The 16,617-nt window shown below is 49.3% G+C and overlaps 2 non-coding genes across 2 annotated transcripts; both read right to left on the bottom strand.

The window, feature by feature from the left end:
* Positions 1-1,502: 1,502 nt before the first annotated feature.
* trnal-uaa (transfer RNA leucine (anticodon UAA)) lies at positions 1,503-1,585 on the bottom strand. The gene has a single exon. It is a non-coding gene; the product is annotated as a tRNA-Leu (tRNA).
* A 14,359-nt stretch (positions 1,586-15,944) lies between these two features.
* trnaw-cca (transfer RNA tryptophan (anticodon CCA)) lies at positions 15,945-16,016 on the bottom strand. Its single transcript has one exon. It is a non-coding gene; the product is annotated as a tRNA-Trp (tRNA).
* Positions 16,017-16,617: the final 601 nt, after the last annotated feature.

Raw genomic sequence — 16,617 nt, 5'->3', positions numbered from 1 at the left:
GACAGAGTCAAACTGCGGGGATTCCAGGCCCCCAGTAACTGAGCTGAAACTGTTCAGATTGACAAACCCTGGCAGTAGCTTCACACATTGGACACTTCACACTGAGTCATTCAAGGAATGGTGTGAGAGAAGCTTCAGATCCTGTCATTACTCTCTGACTCATTATTCATCTAGAACCAAACAATTAGTAAATGTGAAGCAGTGAAGAGACTTTTCACTCTCACTGCAGAATGTGTCATCTGGGGAAATAAGGAACTATTATTTTCGGAGATTCCAGGTTCATTCCTCCCTGAACAAATCCATTCCTCACATTCCCGATCACAGCCTATCCCAGCTCCTGTTGTCACCCGACTCCAGCTGAATTGGAGAAACTCATGTGTTGGGGTTTGAGTTGTGAGGTGGGGTTTCTCCGCCAGTGTTCCTGTCTTACAGACTCTCCCTCTGAATTTGTGAACTGAGACTGTACCGAACACATCTCCAGTTAGAGTGAGGGCCGGATATCCCTCTGTTTTATTGCAGAGAGTGGGGAAAGGGCTGGGTGGAGGGGAGTCACCAGGGATCCTGGATTTACTCCAAATCATTTCCATGTGGAATCTGCAGGCGGGGCCGGGACAGGGATCATTTGATCAGGGGATCAGCTCTTTCCTGAGAGATGTGGGTGGCTCTGAGAAGAGCCTTTGTGTTCAGATGTTTCCAAGTTTCCCGCGCTCTTTCACTTCTTTCCAGACCCTGCTTTCTGAGACTTCGCTGCTTTCGGCTTGACCTTGCTCTTCCATGTCTGCACTTTCTTCAGCGCCTTTCCGCCCGCCGCACTCTTGCCTTTTTTGACCTTCTTCGCAGGAGACTTTTTCTGAAGCGCTGCTTTCTTCACCACCTTATTTGGCGTTGCCACCGCCTTGCTGCTCGTTTTCTTGGCTGTTACCTTCTTTGTTGTCACTTTCACGTCTGCTGGTTTCTTCACTAAAGATTTTTTGTCTGCTGGTTTCTTCACTGAAGATTTCTTGTGTGCTGGTTTCTTCACCTTCTTTCCCACTTTTCCCTAGGTTTTCCTTCTTGCTGATTTTGAAGGAGGCGGAGGCTCCCTGTCCCTTGCTCTGCACCAGGGAGCCTTTGTTCACATTCCTCTTGACACTTTGCTTGATCTGGGTTTTGAGCTTCTCCTGAGCGGTGGCAGACCTGCAAGGAATCAACTACCAGCTAGCGTATAAAGAGAGACCAAGGCTCAGGGCCTTCAGTTACCTGGAGGGGAGTCGGAGAGGCAGCGGATCCTGTGAGGAACCACGATCCAGGAAGGATGAGAAGGTCATTGTCAGGGTACAGAGGAGATTAAGTTAAAGATTTACCAGTTTATAAGCAAGCGCAGAGCCAAGGAACGGTGCTGGGGCAGATCAAATAATAGGAAGCTGTGATCAGTTGGAAGGCAAGAGTGATTAAATGACAGAAGAGATGATGGTGCAAGGCAAAAGTCAGGGAAAGAAAAAGTAACATTTTGTAAGCACAGATCCCAGGAGTGGGGTTTGAACCCACGCAGACACATGTCTATTGGATCTTAAGTCCAACGCCTTAACCACTCGGCCATACTGGTACCTTAGCCAACAACTGAAAATGAAATTTAATGTGATACGGGTGCTATCTGACCTTTCACAATGTAAAGTTATGACTCCTCTCCCATGCTGAATTGGACCCTTCATTATTTATGAACCTCAATCGGATCACCCCTCAGTCTAGGTTTCTCTAAGGTGTAGGGTCCCAACTCTTTTAGTCTAACTTGATAACCAAGATGTCTTATACTGTGAATTCGTCGAATGTCTCTCCTCTGTACCCTTTCCAAAGCCTCAATATCACCCATCATGTGAGGAGACCAAGACTGGATACAATATTCCAAGTGAGTCCTGACCAAGGTTTCATAAAAGGACAAATTCGGGACATCTCAGATACTGAAGGAGTCCATGTCCAGAAGCAGCAAGACCTGGACAACATTCAGACTTGGGCTGCTAAGTGGCAAGTAACATTCACACCACATAAGTACCAGGCAATGACCATCTCCAACAAGAGAGAATGTAACCATCTCCCTTTGACGTTCAACAGCATTACCATCGCTGAATCCCCCCACCATCAACATCCTGGGGGTTACCATTGACAAAAGCTTAACTGGACCATTCATATACATACTCTGGCTACAAGAGTAAATCAGATAGTGGGAATTCTGTGATGAGTAACTCAGCTCAAGGCACATGGTGAAATGCTCATTAGGAGAGCTGGAGAAATGGACTGGTCAGGTGGGCAGAAAAGTGGCAAATGGAATTCAACTTGGAGAAGTGTGAGGTGATGCCTTTGGTGAGGTCAAACACAGCAAAGGAAGACACAATTAATGGGTGAATGCTGAGAGGTGTAGAGGAAGTGAGGGACCTTGAAGTGAATGTCCACAAATCCCTGAAAGTAGCAGGATAGGTTGATAAGTTGGTTGAGAAGGCTTATGGAATCCTTTCCTTTATTAGCCAATGTATAGAATATAAGAGCAGGGAGGTTATGCTGGAACTGTATAAATCATAAGTTAGGCCACAACTTGAGTTCTGTGTGCAGTTCTGGTCACCTGATTCCAGAAAGGATGTAATTGCACTAGAGAGGTTACAGAGGAGATTTATGAGGATGTTGCCAGGACTGGAAAAATGCAGCTATGAGGAAAGATTGGATAGACTGGGGTTGTTCTCCTTGGAATAGAAGAGGCTGAGGGGAGATTTGATTGAAATGTACAAAATTGTGAGGGGTCTGGATAGAATGGATGGGAAGGGTCTATTTACCTTAGTAGGGAGGTCAGTGACTAGGGGGCATAGATTTAAAGTGATGTGTTGAACAATTAGAGGGGAGATGAGAAAAGGTTTTTTCACCCAGAGGGCTGTGGGAGTCTGGAACTCACTGCCTGTAAGGGTAGCTGAGGCAGAAACCCTCAACTCATTTAAAAGGAGTCTGGATGTGCACCTCAAGTACCTGAACCTGCAGGGCTACGGTCCAAATGCTGGACAATGGGATTCAGCTGGGTGGCTCGTTTTTTGGCCTGCCTATGCTGTAAACTTTCTATGTTCTATGATTCTATGCAGACACAATGAGCCCAATGGCCTCCTTCTCCACTGTAATAATTTTGTGATTTTTGACTCTCCAAAACTTGTCAACCATCTACAAGGCACAAACCAGGATGAGTGCAGCACCAACAATACTCTGGAAACTCGACACTGTTCAGGACAAAGCAGCCACCTTGATTGTCACCCCATTCACCACCTGAAACATTCACTCCCTTCACCACTGACGCACAGTGGCAGTAGTGTGTACCATCTACCAGATGCACTGCTGCAACTCACCAAGGCTCCGCAGACAGCACCTTCCAAACCGAAGACCTCCACCACCTTGAAGGACAAGGGCTGCAGATGCATGGAAACACCACCATGTGCAAGCACCCCTCCAAGTCACACACCATCTGATCTGCAAATATATCGCTGTTCATTCACTGATGCTGGGTCAAAATCCTGGATCTCCCTTCCTAACAGCACTGTGGGTGTACCTACACCACATGGAGTGCAGCAATTCGAGAAGGGAGCTCACTGCCACCTTGTCAAGGACAATTAGGGATGGGTAACAAATTCTGGACTTGCCAGTGTCGCTCACATCCCATGAAAGAATATGCCTCATTTTATACTCAATTGTCCTCTGAATGCAGCCCAACCCTCTATTTGCTCCAACTATCACTTCACAGCATTGCTGCTGTACCTTTAGAGATCTGTGCACTAGAACATCCAGATCTCTGCTCAAAATTATTTTCTTTTTTCCACCTACTTTAATGTTTTTCCCTGAAGGGTGTATGAATGTTGAGCATTCGCCCTGTCCACATGAATAACACTGCACTTACCCAAATTAAACATCATTTACCAGTCATGAACCCAATCTCCCAACACATTAAGATCAGCCTGGAACAGTCGAGTATCGTCTACAGTCTGAACACTCGCACAGATCTTCAAATCATCTGTCAATTTACAGATGGTGCCCCCTACACCTACATCCAGATCATTAATAAAAATAGTAAAGAGCAACAGTCCCAACACCGATCCCTGTGGGACACCACTGGTAACTGGTCTCCAATCAGATCCAGATCCATCTGCAACTACTTTCTGCCTACGTCCTGCCAGTCAGTTCCCAATCCAGATCAATATATTACCACTGATGCAAGGGACTTTAATCTTATAGAGAAGCCTCTTGTGTGGAACCTTATCAAAATCTTTTGGATGAGATCAGCTAATTGAACACAGGCTGGGGATGAGGCCTAGGCCTGTCCTGCTCTGTGTGTGGGTCTCAGGACCACACAAGGTGAGATCAGCTCACTGAGCACAGGCCCATCCTGCTCTATATAGTGCTCAGTACCTCACCAAATGAGAATAACTAACACACCACAGGCCATGGAGCCTCGGCCCATCCTTCCCTGATTGCGGTTCAGTGCCAACAAGGTCAGATTAGCTAATTCAGCACAGGCCGGAGATGGAAGCTGGATCTTTCCTGCTCTCGGGGCTCCGTACCATACCAGGTGCGCTGAAGTAAAATACCACAGGCCGGGGATGGAGCCTGACATTTCCCTGTTCTGTGTGGGGCTCTGTACAACAATGTGTGAGAAGAACTATCATCCCTCAGGCTGAGGAAGGAGCCTGGGCCCATTCTGTTCTGTGTGGCTCCTACCACACTGAGTGGGATCAGTTAACTCAACACAGGCCATGAATACAACCAGGCCCTTTCCTGCTCCGTGTGGCTCAGTATCACACCAGGTGGCATCAGCTAACACAGCACAGGCTGGGGCTGGAGCCTGGGCCCTCTCTGCTCTGTGGGCTCAGTAACAACCCGTAAGATGAACTTTTTTCAAAAGACTTCAGTGTATTTATCTCTGTCCAACACTCTGAGGCAGCTTTCTGTGTTTATAAAGAGTGTAATTTATTGACTGGTCTCTTGGATCAAACAGGGTAACAGACAGAGGTCTGTGTGCAAAGGGTTTGGAGGTGAGCTCTGATTCCTAACACTTTCTGGACTGTGAGGAATAAAGAATGAATGAGAGAGAGAGAATGTGGGAGAAGGGATGATGGAAGAATTTGTCCGTGAACCTGATTAAAAGTGGCTCAAACGCAAGATAATATTAAGATATCAAGAGCAGAACATTAACATAATCTGAGTTCCGCGATCTGGTCGGGTCCCATTCCCCTGAAGTGAGGAATGAACGGGTGGGGAAATTCCACCTGGAGTTATATTTGTCTCCAATGAAGATGAGTTCACAGTGAGGATGGAATAGCTCAGTTGGGAGAACACTAGATTGAAGAACCAGAATACAATCCCTGGTTTCATCAGTTTTAATTTGGTGTCTCCATCAGTTTAAGTAGAGAGAATCAGAGGGGAGATTTTCCACTCCTGACCCCATGGGCTGAATTTTAAACTAACGGTGCGGCTCTCGGCAGAGACACCGTGAGTGGGTGTCGTCACCACACGAGTGAAATGTGGCCGGCCGACCCCGATCACGGAGCAGCTGACCAATTAATGAAGGGGAGGCGTGGGGCCCATGTAAACAAGGACCAGAGGTAGGGAACGAGGCACCGATGGCACCGACATCTGACACAACGGCAGGTGCTGGCACCATATTGAAAGGACTGCCAGACCTGTATTCACTGCTGCCTGGTTTAAAGGAGTGTCTTCCTGAGAGCCCTCTGCTGTCCCAGAACCCGTTCTGCTGCCGCTGCTGTCCCAGAACCCGTTCTGCTGCCTCTGCTGCCCCAGGTCCCGTTCTGCAGCCTCTGCTGTCCCAGAACCCGTTCTGCTGCCTCTGCTGCCCCATGTCCCGTTCTGCTGTCCCAGGACCCGTTCTGCTGCCCCAAGACCCATTCTGCTGCCTCTGATGCCCCAGGACCCGTTCTGCTGCATCTGCTGTCCCAGAACCCGTTCTGCTGCCTCTGCTACCCCAGGTCCCGTTCTGCTGTCCCAGGACCCGTTCTGCTGCCCCAAGACCCATTCTGCTGCCTCTGCTGCTCCAGGACCCGTTCTGCTGCCCCAAGACCCGTTCTGCTGCCTCTGATGCCCCAGGACCCGTTCTGCTGCCCCAAGACCCGTTCTGCTGCCTCTGATGCCCCAGGACCCGTTCTGCTGCCCCAGGACCCGTTCTGCTGCCTCTGCTGCTCCAGAACCCGTTCTGCGGCCCCAGGACCCGGTCTGCTGCCTCTGCTGCCCCAGGACCCGTTCTGCTGCCTCTGCTGCCCCAGAACCCGTTCTGTTGCCTCTGCTGCCCCAGGGCCCGTTCTGCTGCCCCAGGACCCGTTCTGCTGCCTCTGCTGCTCCAGGACCCGTTCTGCTGCATGTGCTGCCCCAGGACCTGTTCTGCTGCCTCCGCTACCCCAGGACCTGTTCTGCTGCATCTGCTGCCCCAGGACCTGTTCTGCTGCCTCCGCTGCCCCAGGACCCGTTCTGCTGCCTCTGCTGCTCCAGGACCCGTTCTGCTGCATCTGCTGCCCCAGGACCTGTTCTGCTGCCTCCGCTACCCCAGGACCTGTTCTGCTGCATCTGCTGCCCCAGGACCTGTTCTGCTGCCTCCGCTGCCCCAGGACCTGTTCTGCTGCATCTGCTGCCCCAGGACCTGTTCTGCTGCCTCTGCTGCCCAGGACCCATTCTGCTGTCCCAGGACCCGTTCTGTGTCACTGATGCCCCAGGACCCGTTCTGCTGTCACTGATGCCCCAGGACCCGTTCTGCTGTCTCTGCTGCCTGATAGGTAAGGAGCTGAATGCGAGCCTGCAGTGACCATGGTCCAATAGTTTAGCGATGCCTTCCTGCAGGTTCGCCTCCAGGTGACAACAGATAGGTGGAAGATCCTCTTCCCCAGGGATGGGAGGTGGAGACCTGTCCACCTGACCAAGCAAAGCTGCTTTGAGATAGTAGGTGAAGTCAGCAGCCGTGGAGTCACCCCCAAGACATGGATCCAGTGCAAGAAGTGGGTCAATGACCGGATCCGGGCTGCTCAGGCGCAAACTCAAAACACTTTGGACCCTTTGGACATTGCGCATGGCAGAGTGAGAGGGAGTGTTTGGTGGAAAGGGAGTGACCACCCAGTCATGTGTATTGGGGAATGGCAGCAGGACATGCTGCCTGGGGCTTGGCTGCATCTCGGTGGGAGGTGCACGTCAGTCATTGTATAAACTCACACAGTCCCTCGAGAGGGGCCACATGCAGGAGGAATATGTGTGTCCACATCATGGACTGCTGGACTATCACCATCAGAGATATTGGGTTTGTCCCCGCTGGGAGACTAACTTTGTTGATCATAGTGGCTGCAGGAGAAGACAGCCCACAATCGGAAAGAGCATGTCAAGACTGGCAGTGGATGCCTTATCTCCATGTCCTCATCCCGATGGAGGAGGAGGCCATGGAACAGGCCGGGCAGCAAAGCAGCTGCTCCATAGCTGATGGAGAGACAGGGACACCTACCTAAGAGAGTGAATGAACATCTCCTGGGGCACAAGGCTGCATCTGCTGCAAAGGAGCCACACTGCTCATCTGTTCACCACTGCATCAATGGAGCTGCACAGTAGGGGTGGTTGGAATGTCACGATGGGCAGACCCTAACCCTTCAATGTCCCTGTTTTCACATGCAGGCGAGGATGAAAGACAAGAGCGAAGAGCTGGAGAGACTGGGGGACAGCCAGACACCTCTGAGGAGGAGGAGGGAGCCTCAGAGGGTGCACCGTCACATCATTCCCCTGCACCCTCCACCAGCACAGAAACCCTCACTCGGTGGGTATCCACTCGCTGTTAGATTTGGGCACACAAGCTGGTGAGCACGTCACAGACAGGCCCGGGCAGATGACGGAGGCAGTGACAGCCGAGGCCACTGGCAGTTGGAAGTCTGTGGGAGGCCAGGCCCATGCTGAGTCCCAGGCTGATGACGTGCCTCTGGTGTCACCAGCAACACGGGAAATGCTGAAGCTGCAGCAAGAGGTCAGGCAACATCTGGCAGAGTTGCCGGAGGTTATGTGTACCCAAGTTCGGATGATGGAGGAGTCCATCCAGGCCTTGCATGATGTACTGTCTCTGATGGGGGTGTGTCTGGCTTCCTTCCTTGAGAGATTGGTGACTCTGATGGAGAGCCAGATCCAGCCGACCAATCAGTGGCTGCCGGAGATCTGTGCAGACCTGCACTCCATCGCTTTGTCCATGAGCTCCATCCAGCGGTAACAAGGCGAGAGGGGGGAACGAGGCACCTGAACTCTTCACCAGGTCCACGTCCCTCTCAGGTCAGCAGCGAGTTACAAGTGTGTCTTATAAGGGGGAGGAGCAGCTGGCTGCTACATCTGGGGTCTCCTCTCAGGGTGCTCCTGGTGTGGACAGTAGCTCCAAAGCCCCTCTGCCAGTGACACAAGTGATGCCAGTGCCTGCCTCCATCACCCTCAATGACAGAGGGGGGTCCCTGTACCTGTGCAGGAGGCCCTCAGTGTGCCGGGGCCCTCCAGGCCTCAGGCAGCAAGAGGACGGCCACCAATGTCATCCCAAGCCATGGGGCAGCAAGGTCAGCAGCCTGTCTCCACCTCAGCTGACAGAGCAGGGGGAGCACCACGTAGGAGCACGCGGAAAAGATTTCAGAAGAGCACCTAGATTCACTGAGGGGTTCACGGTGAATGTACATTCCAGATGGATAGGGTTGCGTTTGTTGTCACACGGAAGAAAGAAATGATGTTCTCTCACTATGTCTCCTTCCTATTGTTGATGCCCTTTGGGACTTCATTTAAACCGTTCCTCCCAAGGGGCTGGAAGTGAGGGACCAAGCCCTGAGTTCACAAAGCTTCGGCCTTGTCACTGTGCGATGTGTACCTGGACGCTGCAGTACAGAAGGAAGGAGGCGACAACAGGGCTGTTTAAAGCTAAGACTTTATTGCTGTGGTTCCAGAAGGTGGTAAGGCTCAAAGGAAACTTGAATGTATAAGGGTGTCTCATGTCTCCCTTGTGGGCCCCTTTCCTGCTGTGCCTGAGGTTCTTCATCTGGCACTGCATGGGCAGCATCCTCCTCCACATCCTCATCATCAGAGGAGACATCACACTGCACGATATCCTCACTAGTCAACACCTCACCCCTCTGTAATGCCAGATTGTGCTGTGCACAGCAAACCACCACGATATGCGAGACCCTCGCCGGGACATACTGAAGGGCTCCACTGGATCGATCTAGGCACCTGAATCTCATCTTCAGGAGACCAATGGCCTCCTTGATGGTCGCTCGGGTTGACCCGCAGCAGGTGTTGCACCTCTCCTCTGCATCCGTGCGTGGGTTCCTCACAGACGTCAGTAGTCATGTCCTCAGTGGGTAGCCCTTGTCTCCAAGGATCCATCTCTGAAAGCGGATGGGGCCGCGCAAAGGTTCTGGCACCTGGGAGTGCCTTGGTATGCAGGCGTTGTGGCTGCTTCCCGGGATTTGTGCACACACCTATGGGATCCATTTGCAGTGGTCGCAGACCAATTGCACACTGAGTAAGTGGAAGCCCTTCCTGTTGAAGGCTGCTGGCTGGTCTGCAGGAGCCTTGATGGTCACATGGGTGCAGTAATGACACCCTACACCTGGTGGAATCCAGCGATGGCCCCAAATCCTATAGCTCTCTCAGCTTGACTGTTTGGATCAATGTGCACATAGTCACCGGCCCTCCTGAACAGGACATTGGTGACCTCGTTGATGCACTGATTCACCACAGACTGTGAGATTCCACACATATCTCCAGTGGATCCCCGCAATGATCTGGTGGTGAAGAAGTTCAGTGGCACGGTGACCTTCAGTGACACTGGCATCAGGTGCCCACCAAGTCGCATGGGGCACAGCTGCATCATGGCAGTGAGATCAGTGACGACCTCCGTGGAGAGGTGCAGTCTGCGGAGACACTGTCACTCGGACATCTGCAGGTTGTTGAACCTCGGCTGACGTGTTCCTCTGCCTCCTTCTCCAGCCTCCTGTTCGAGGCTGGCCTTCCTGTGGGCCCCCAAGCTGCTGTGGTGCCCCTGCTGGTGCCTGCGCCTCCCTCCCTTCCTCTCTACTCCTCCTCCTCCTCCTCAATGGGAGCCACGAATGAGGCCCATGACAGGTTGCCCCTCCCTGAGTGCAAGGCCTTCACAGTAAACAACACCCAGCCACATTTACCTCATTTGTCATCCTCAATGAAGTGGGACTGCCCCAATGGCACCCTGGTGTTGTTCCCTCTGCAGAGCTGGCCAAAAGACTTGCAGGTTGATAGGTAAATTGGCCATTATAAATTGTCACTAGTATAGGTAGGTGGTAGGGAAATATAGGAACAGGTTTGTTGGGAATATGGGATTAGCGTAGGAATAGTATAAAAAATGGGTGGTTGATGTTCGGCACAGACTCGGTGGGCCGAAGGGCCTGTTTCAGTGCTGTATATCTAATCTAATCAATTGGCCCCCACTCCTGACAGTGTTTCCCGATGCCCTTTCCCCCTCCACCCTTGCTGCCAAGTGACGCTGCCTCACCCGATAGCTTCCCAGTGAAGCCAACACTCAGCTCCCACCTCCCAGTTGCCTCCTTTAACCAGGCGAGGCTCTGAAGCCTCGTGGTTCCCGTGTGCTATTAGTTCAATTGGATCCAGTGAATAAAATTGCTGACAATTGGATTCATAAATACTTTAAATGCCTTCTTGCCGTGTGGATGTGCGAAGTCTGCCCTCCATGTCAGCCGCCGACAGAAAAATCCGGTCCAACGTCTTCCATCCCTATTTTATACTCCCCCCCTCCCCCTCCCCGGCCTCCATTCCCGTCTCCAACGGTCCCTTAAAATTCTGGCCCATGTCTCTAAGACTAATGGGAGTGAAACCACATCTGCTCCTTCGACTGAACAGGGAGAGCTGCTCTCTCTGTGTTTAAAGTGAATGAATCTGATCTTTACCTTGTCTGACTGGAACGTTCACTGTCTGGAAATGTCTGTTTGAAAATGTTTTCCTGTTATATTAATGGAGCAGAGGAGCAGATGTGAGGTACTGTTGAACAGAGAGGTTTGGAAGTGGGTGAAGGGGTGGAATGACGGTGTAAGTGAGAGGTGCAGTGAGTTGGCCATTCTCAATAGAGTGTCAGGAATGAAGGTCAGAGGAACAGACCAGGCTGGAAACACAGAAAGAGCGAGGAGAATCTGGTGTGAAAAACAGAGATTAAACAATAGGCTTGTTCAGTTGGTTTGGGTCTGGTGTTTAGAATACCCGGAATCTGGGTTCACTTCCCTTCCAACTCAGCGAATTGTATCAACATTATGTTCGTAAAACCAGAGAATGATACCCAAAGAAGGAGACCATTTGGTCCATTGTGTCAGTGCTGTCTCCTGTAATCTGTACATTTTTCCTTCCAGTATTTATCCCAATTGCTTTTCAAAGTTACTACTGAAGCTGCTTTCAAGTCCTGATCAGACAGTGCATTCCAGATCACAACACATCACTGTATAAAAAATCATTCCTCATTTCGCCTCTGGTTCTTTTCTCAATCACCTGATAAATACATCCTCTGGTTACTGACCTTTTTGCCACTGGAAACAATTTCTCCTTATTTAACTTATTAAAAACCTTCTTGATGATGTCACAGACTAGACTGCCAGTAAAACTGAAGCCCATGGAATAAAAGGGACAATGACAGCATGCATATGAAGTTTGCAGACTGATAGGAACATAGGAGCAGGAGTAGGCCATTCAGCCCGTCGAGCCCACCCTGCCATTCAATATGATGATGACTGATTGTCCACTTCAATGCCTTTTTCCCACACTATCTCCATATCCCCTATGTCATTTGTATTTAGAAATCTGTCAATCTCTGCTTTAAACATACTCAATGACTGAGCTTCCACAGCCCTCTGAGGTAGAGAATTCCAAAGATTCACAACCCACTGAGTAAAGAAATTTCTCCTCATCTCTGTCCGAAGTGGCTTTCCCCTTACGTTGAAATTGTGTCCCCTGGTTTTAGACTCCTCAACCCGGGGAAACATCTTAGCTTCATCTACCTGTCTATCCCTTTAAATATTTTGTAAGTTTCAATGAGATCACCTCTCATTCTTCAAAACTCTGGAGAATACAGGCCCAGTTTCCCCAATCTCTCTTCATTTGACAGTCCCGCCATCCCGGGAACAAGTCTGGTGAACCTTCGTTGCACTCCCTCTATGGCAATGATATCCTTCCGAAGGTAAGGGGAACAAAACTTCACACAGTATTCCAAAGTGCAGACCAACCAAGGTTATATACAATTGAAGCAAGGCTTCACTACTCCTGTCCTCAAATCCTCTTGCATATCCTCTAACATATCATTAGCCTTCCTAATTGCTTGCTGCACCTGCATGTTAGCTTTCAGTCACTTATTGACAAGGACACCCAGGCCCCTTTGTACATTCACACTCTTACCATTTAACAAATAATCTGCACATCTGTTTCTCCTACCAAAGTGGATAACCTCACATTTTTACACATTATATTTCATGTGCCACTTTCTTGTCCACTCACTAAGTCTGTCCAAATTCACTTGAAGCCGCTTTGCAACTTCCTCACAACACACATTCCCACCTAGTTTTGTGTCATCTGCAAACTTGGAAATACTACATTTGGTCCCCGCATCCAAATCATGTGAACAGCTGGGTCACAGTGTGGTGGTGAACAGTTGTATTTCTGTCTGGAGGAAGGTTTACAGTGGGTTCCCCATGGTTCCTCATAACTTCAGTTATGTGCAGACACTGGAAAAGCTGGGGTTGTTCTCCTTCGGAGCAGAGCAAGTTCAGAACAACTTTGACAGAGTTAGAATCAAGGAATCAAATGGTTACAGTACAGAAGGAGACCATACAGTCCATCATGTCCATGACAGCTCTTTGCAAGAGCAAATCAGCTAATTCCACTCCTCTGCCCTTTCATTGTAGCCCTGCAAATTTTCTCGATTCAGGTGTTTATCCAATTCCCTTTTGAAAGCCACGATTGAATCTGCCTCCAGCACACTCTCAGGCAGTGTATTCCAGATCCGAACCACTCACTCTGTCCCACACCCCGGTACCATTGCAGAAAATCTTTTCTGTTCATTTCATCCCTCATAAATAATTGAAATGAAATGTTTATTAGGAAATGCACAACATAAAAAGGAGAGAGAAATAAATGCTGAGCAAAATAGAAGTCAATGTTTGGAAGGTAAAAAGAGCAAAAGATGTAACTTTTATTCTGGATGAATGAGAGGAATATATCACACTTTGGAGATTTTGTAAGAGGATTTACTGATAAACCTGGGATTTGAGAGGAAGCTGCTTCATGGTTTACAGAACAAATTCAGCCCCTGGGGTGGAGCCAACAGCTGCACCGTCCAATAACAGACAGGCCGGGGACACTGTCTCAGGCCTAGTGAGCTCAGTCGATGAAAGCATGAAACTCTGAATCTCAAGTTTTTGAGTTTGAGCCCACGGTGGGTGTTTTCTATTTCCTTTTTAGGCTGATATTACAGGCGTTATCCAGCTCTGAATTCCTCGGCAGAGAGTTCAAGGAGTGTTTGAAATGAGATTCAACAGCAGTATGAGAAAGTCTCTCCTTGATTCAGGACTCTGACCTCTCTGCAGCATCTCGCTGCTGAAGATTGAACTTTTTCTCATTTCATTCTCAGCTCAGGGTCAGTGTGGATCACTGGGACTTCTGGCTGTCTCCCACTTCACAATCCATCAGTGCTGAGTAATCAATGGGGAATATTACTCACATGTTGTAATGTTTTATAAATACTTGAATGTATTTCACACTGTGTCCAACAGTGTGAATCTCCACTGGTATATCAGCTCACCAACACTTCAACAGAACATTCACATAATGTGAGCTCTGACATCTGTTCAGATCCCATTCCCAAGACCTGGAAAGTGGGATTGGGCTGGATCGCTCTTTTTCAGCTGGCACAGACACGATTGCTAAATGGTCTCATTCTGTGCCATAAATGTTCTCCATTTTCTATGTTCTATGAAGTGAGGTGTGATTGGGAGGGCAATTCCACCAGGGTTATATTTTATACCAAAAGAATGACACAAGGGATACTTCACATTTTTATTCATTCATTCATGCGATGTGGGCATCGCTGGCTAGGCCAGCATTTATTGCCCATCCCTAATTTCCCATGAGAAGGTGGTGGTGAACTGCCTTCTTGAACCGCTGCAATCCATGTGGGGTAGGTACACCCACAGTGCTGTGAGAAAGGGAGTTCCAGGATTTTGACCCAGCGACAGTGAAGGAACGGCGATATAGTTCCAAGTCAGGATGGTGTGTGGCTTGGAGGGGAACTTGCAGGTGGTGGTATCCCCTGTATTTGCTGCCCTTGCCCTTCTAGGTGGGAAAGGTCACTGGTTTGGAAGGTGCTGTCTCAGGAGTCTTGGTGCATTGCTGCAGTGCATCTTGTAGACGGTACACACTGCTGCCACTGTGTGCCGATGATGGAGGGAGTGAATGTTTGTAGATGGGGTGCTAATCAAGTGGGCTGCTTTGTCCTGGACGGTGTTGAGATTCTTGAGTTGGAATTGCACCCATCCAGGCAAGTGGAGAGTATTCCATCACACTCTTGACTTGTGAATTGCAGATGGTGGACAGGCTTTGGGGAGTCAGGAGTCATGGATGAGTGAGAGGAGTATATCACACTTTGGGGCTTTTATAAGAGGATTTATTGATAAATCTGGGATTTGAGAGGAAGCTGCTTCATGGTTTACAGAACAAATTCAGCCCCTGGGGTGGAGCCAACAGCTGCACTGTAATTACTCACCTCAGGATTCCAAGCCTCTGACCTGCTCTTGTGGTCACATTATTTGTATGGCTACCCATGGTAACCTCCATGATGTTGATGGTGGGGGATTCAGTGATTGTAGTGCTATTGACTGTCAAGGGGAGATAGTTAGATTCTCTCTTGTTGGAGATGGTCATTGCCTGGCACTTGTGTGGTGCGAATGTTACTTGCCACTTATCATCCCAAGCCTGTGAGACTGAAATAGCTAAGTTGGGAGTGTGTTGGACTGAAGATCCCTGGTTCAATCTGGGGTTTTGGCAGTTCTCCTTTATTCTGCATCGCCCTTTGGTTTTGACTCTTGAGCTGCACAATTTACACTGAAATTATTTACCCAACTCTGAAGGTTGGATTGGAATAGAGAGATATCAATGATGGGAAATATTTACATTGTCAGCTTCAGCTTATTCTCTATCTCCTTGTGTCCTTTTCCTCAGTTTTTGAATCTTTCGGGGCCGGGTGAACATTTGATTTGCTGCATTTGTCCCAAACTGAAGCCTTTTCCACATCTCTGGGCGGTCAGACTTGCTCTGTCTGTTTTTGCTGCTCGTGACCATTAACGAGAAAGGCCACGAGTTCAATGTTTATCAGCAAATGGAAGATAATTGGAAAGAATTCTGTGTTACTCCAGACCAGTGACAAAGATGCAATGGATGTTATTCAAAATAAATTCCCTTTGACATTTTATGTAAACTTGTTTGCATCTAAAAGTTGGATTTTAAGTGTTACAAAAATGTGTCAAATTAATGACTGACCATGTGACAGCGCACATGGGGATCAAATCCACAGCCTTGTTGTTATCAACACTGCGTCCTAACCAACTGAACTAAGCGGCCGATAGACAGAGCCAGGTATGGGTTTGAGCCGCACGCTGTGCGGTTTGTGTTTTATTTCTCACACTGGGTGACAGAGCGATTGTGCAAACAATGGACACATCACATCCCCGAAACATTGTTCTGATAGAAAACAGTGTGAAATAAGAACTGCGCATGGAAATGGAACGGAACCAGAAATCAGGATTTTAATCTATTAAAGTTGATCTTGAAATTCTACCATGCACGAACATTCCAAGAGAACGAACTCTCTTCTGATATAAAATCCAGGAACATGAGCTGCTGGAAAACATAACTGAGCCTGACGTGATTTGAACACACAACCTTCTGATCTGGAGTCAGACACGCTACCGTTGCGCCACAAGCTCACACATAAAGCAAAGTCTTCCATTCCTGACAGATTTACTTCTTGTTCAGATTCAGTGATTGAAATTAATTCAATCCTCATCTGACCTCCGCTCTGGAAAGGCCTGCCACCCGACCTGAACCCGACGGGACCCGACGACCTGTGTCGGGTCCGGGTCGTGTTGGGTCGCTCTTCCGGGTCTGGCTTTCGGGCTCGGGTCAGGTCGGGCCAGGTTCGGGTCGGGCTGGGTCCAGGTCGGGCTGAGTCCGTGTCGGACACACACAGTAAGTATTACATTTAACTCTGCTGGGAAGTTGAGTTTAATAAGTGTCAAAAGTTGAAAAGCCAACCTAAGCTGGGAGTCCGGGTCATCAAGGAGGGAAACTCTGAGTCTGCTCAGTGAGCAAGTGAGCATCTCTATGACGTCATTGCGCTCATGCTGCAGCTTCCTGTAGATTCGGAATCGGGAGGTAGATAAAGTGAACATTCCAGTGGTCGGGGAAGGCTCGGGTTAGTTTGGGCGTGGGAATAAATGGAGATACTCGGGCCGGGTCGGGCTCGGGTCCAATGTGGTTCTGTCAGGTTCCTGACCTGAGCAGGCCTTTACCGCTCTGTCAGTTCAG

The sequence above is a fragment of the Heterodontus francisci genome, unplaced genomic scaffold (genome assembly GCF_036365525.1).
Source record: "Heterodontus francisci isolate sHetFra1 unplaced genomic scaffold, sHetFra1.hap1 HAP1_SCAFFOLD_58, whole genome shotgun sequence".
In the NCBI taxonomy this organism is placed as follows: domain Eukaryota; kingdom Metazoa; phylum Chordata; class Chondrichthyes; order Heterodontiformes; family Heterodontidae; genus Heterodontus; species Heterodontus francisci.
The sequence above is the reverse complement of the archived record's forward strand: the minus strand, read 5'-3'. Positions and strand labels throughout refer to the sequence as shown.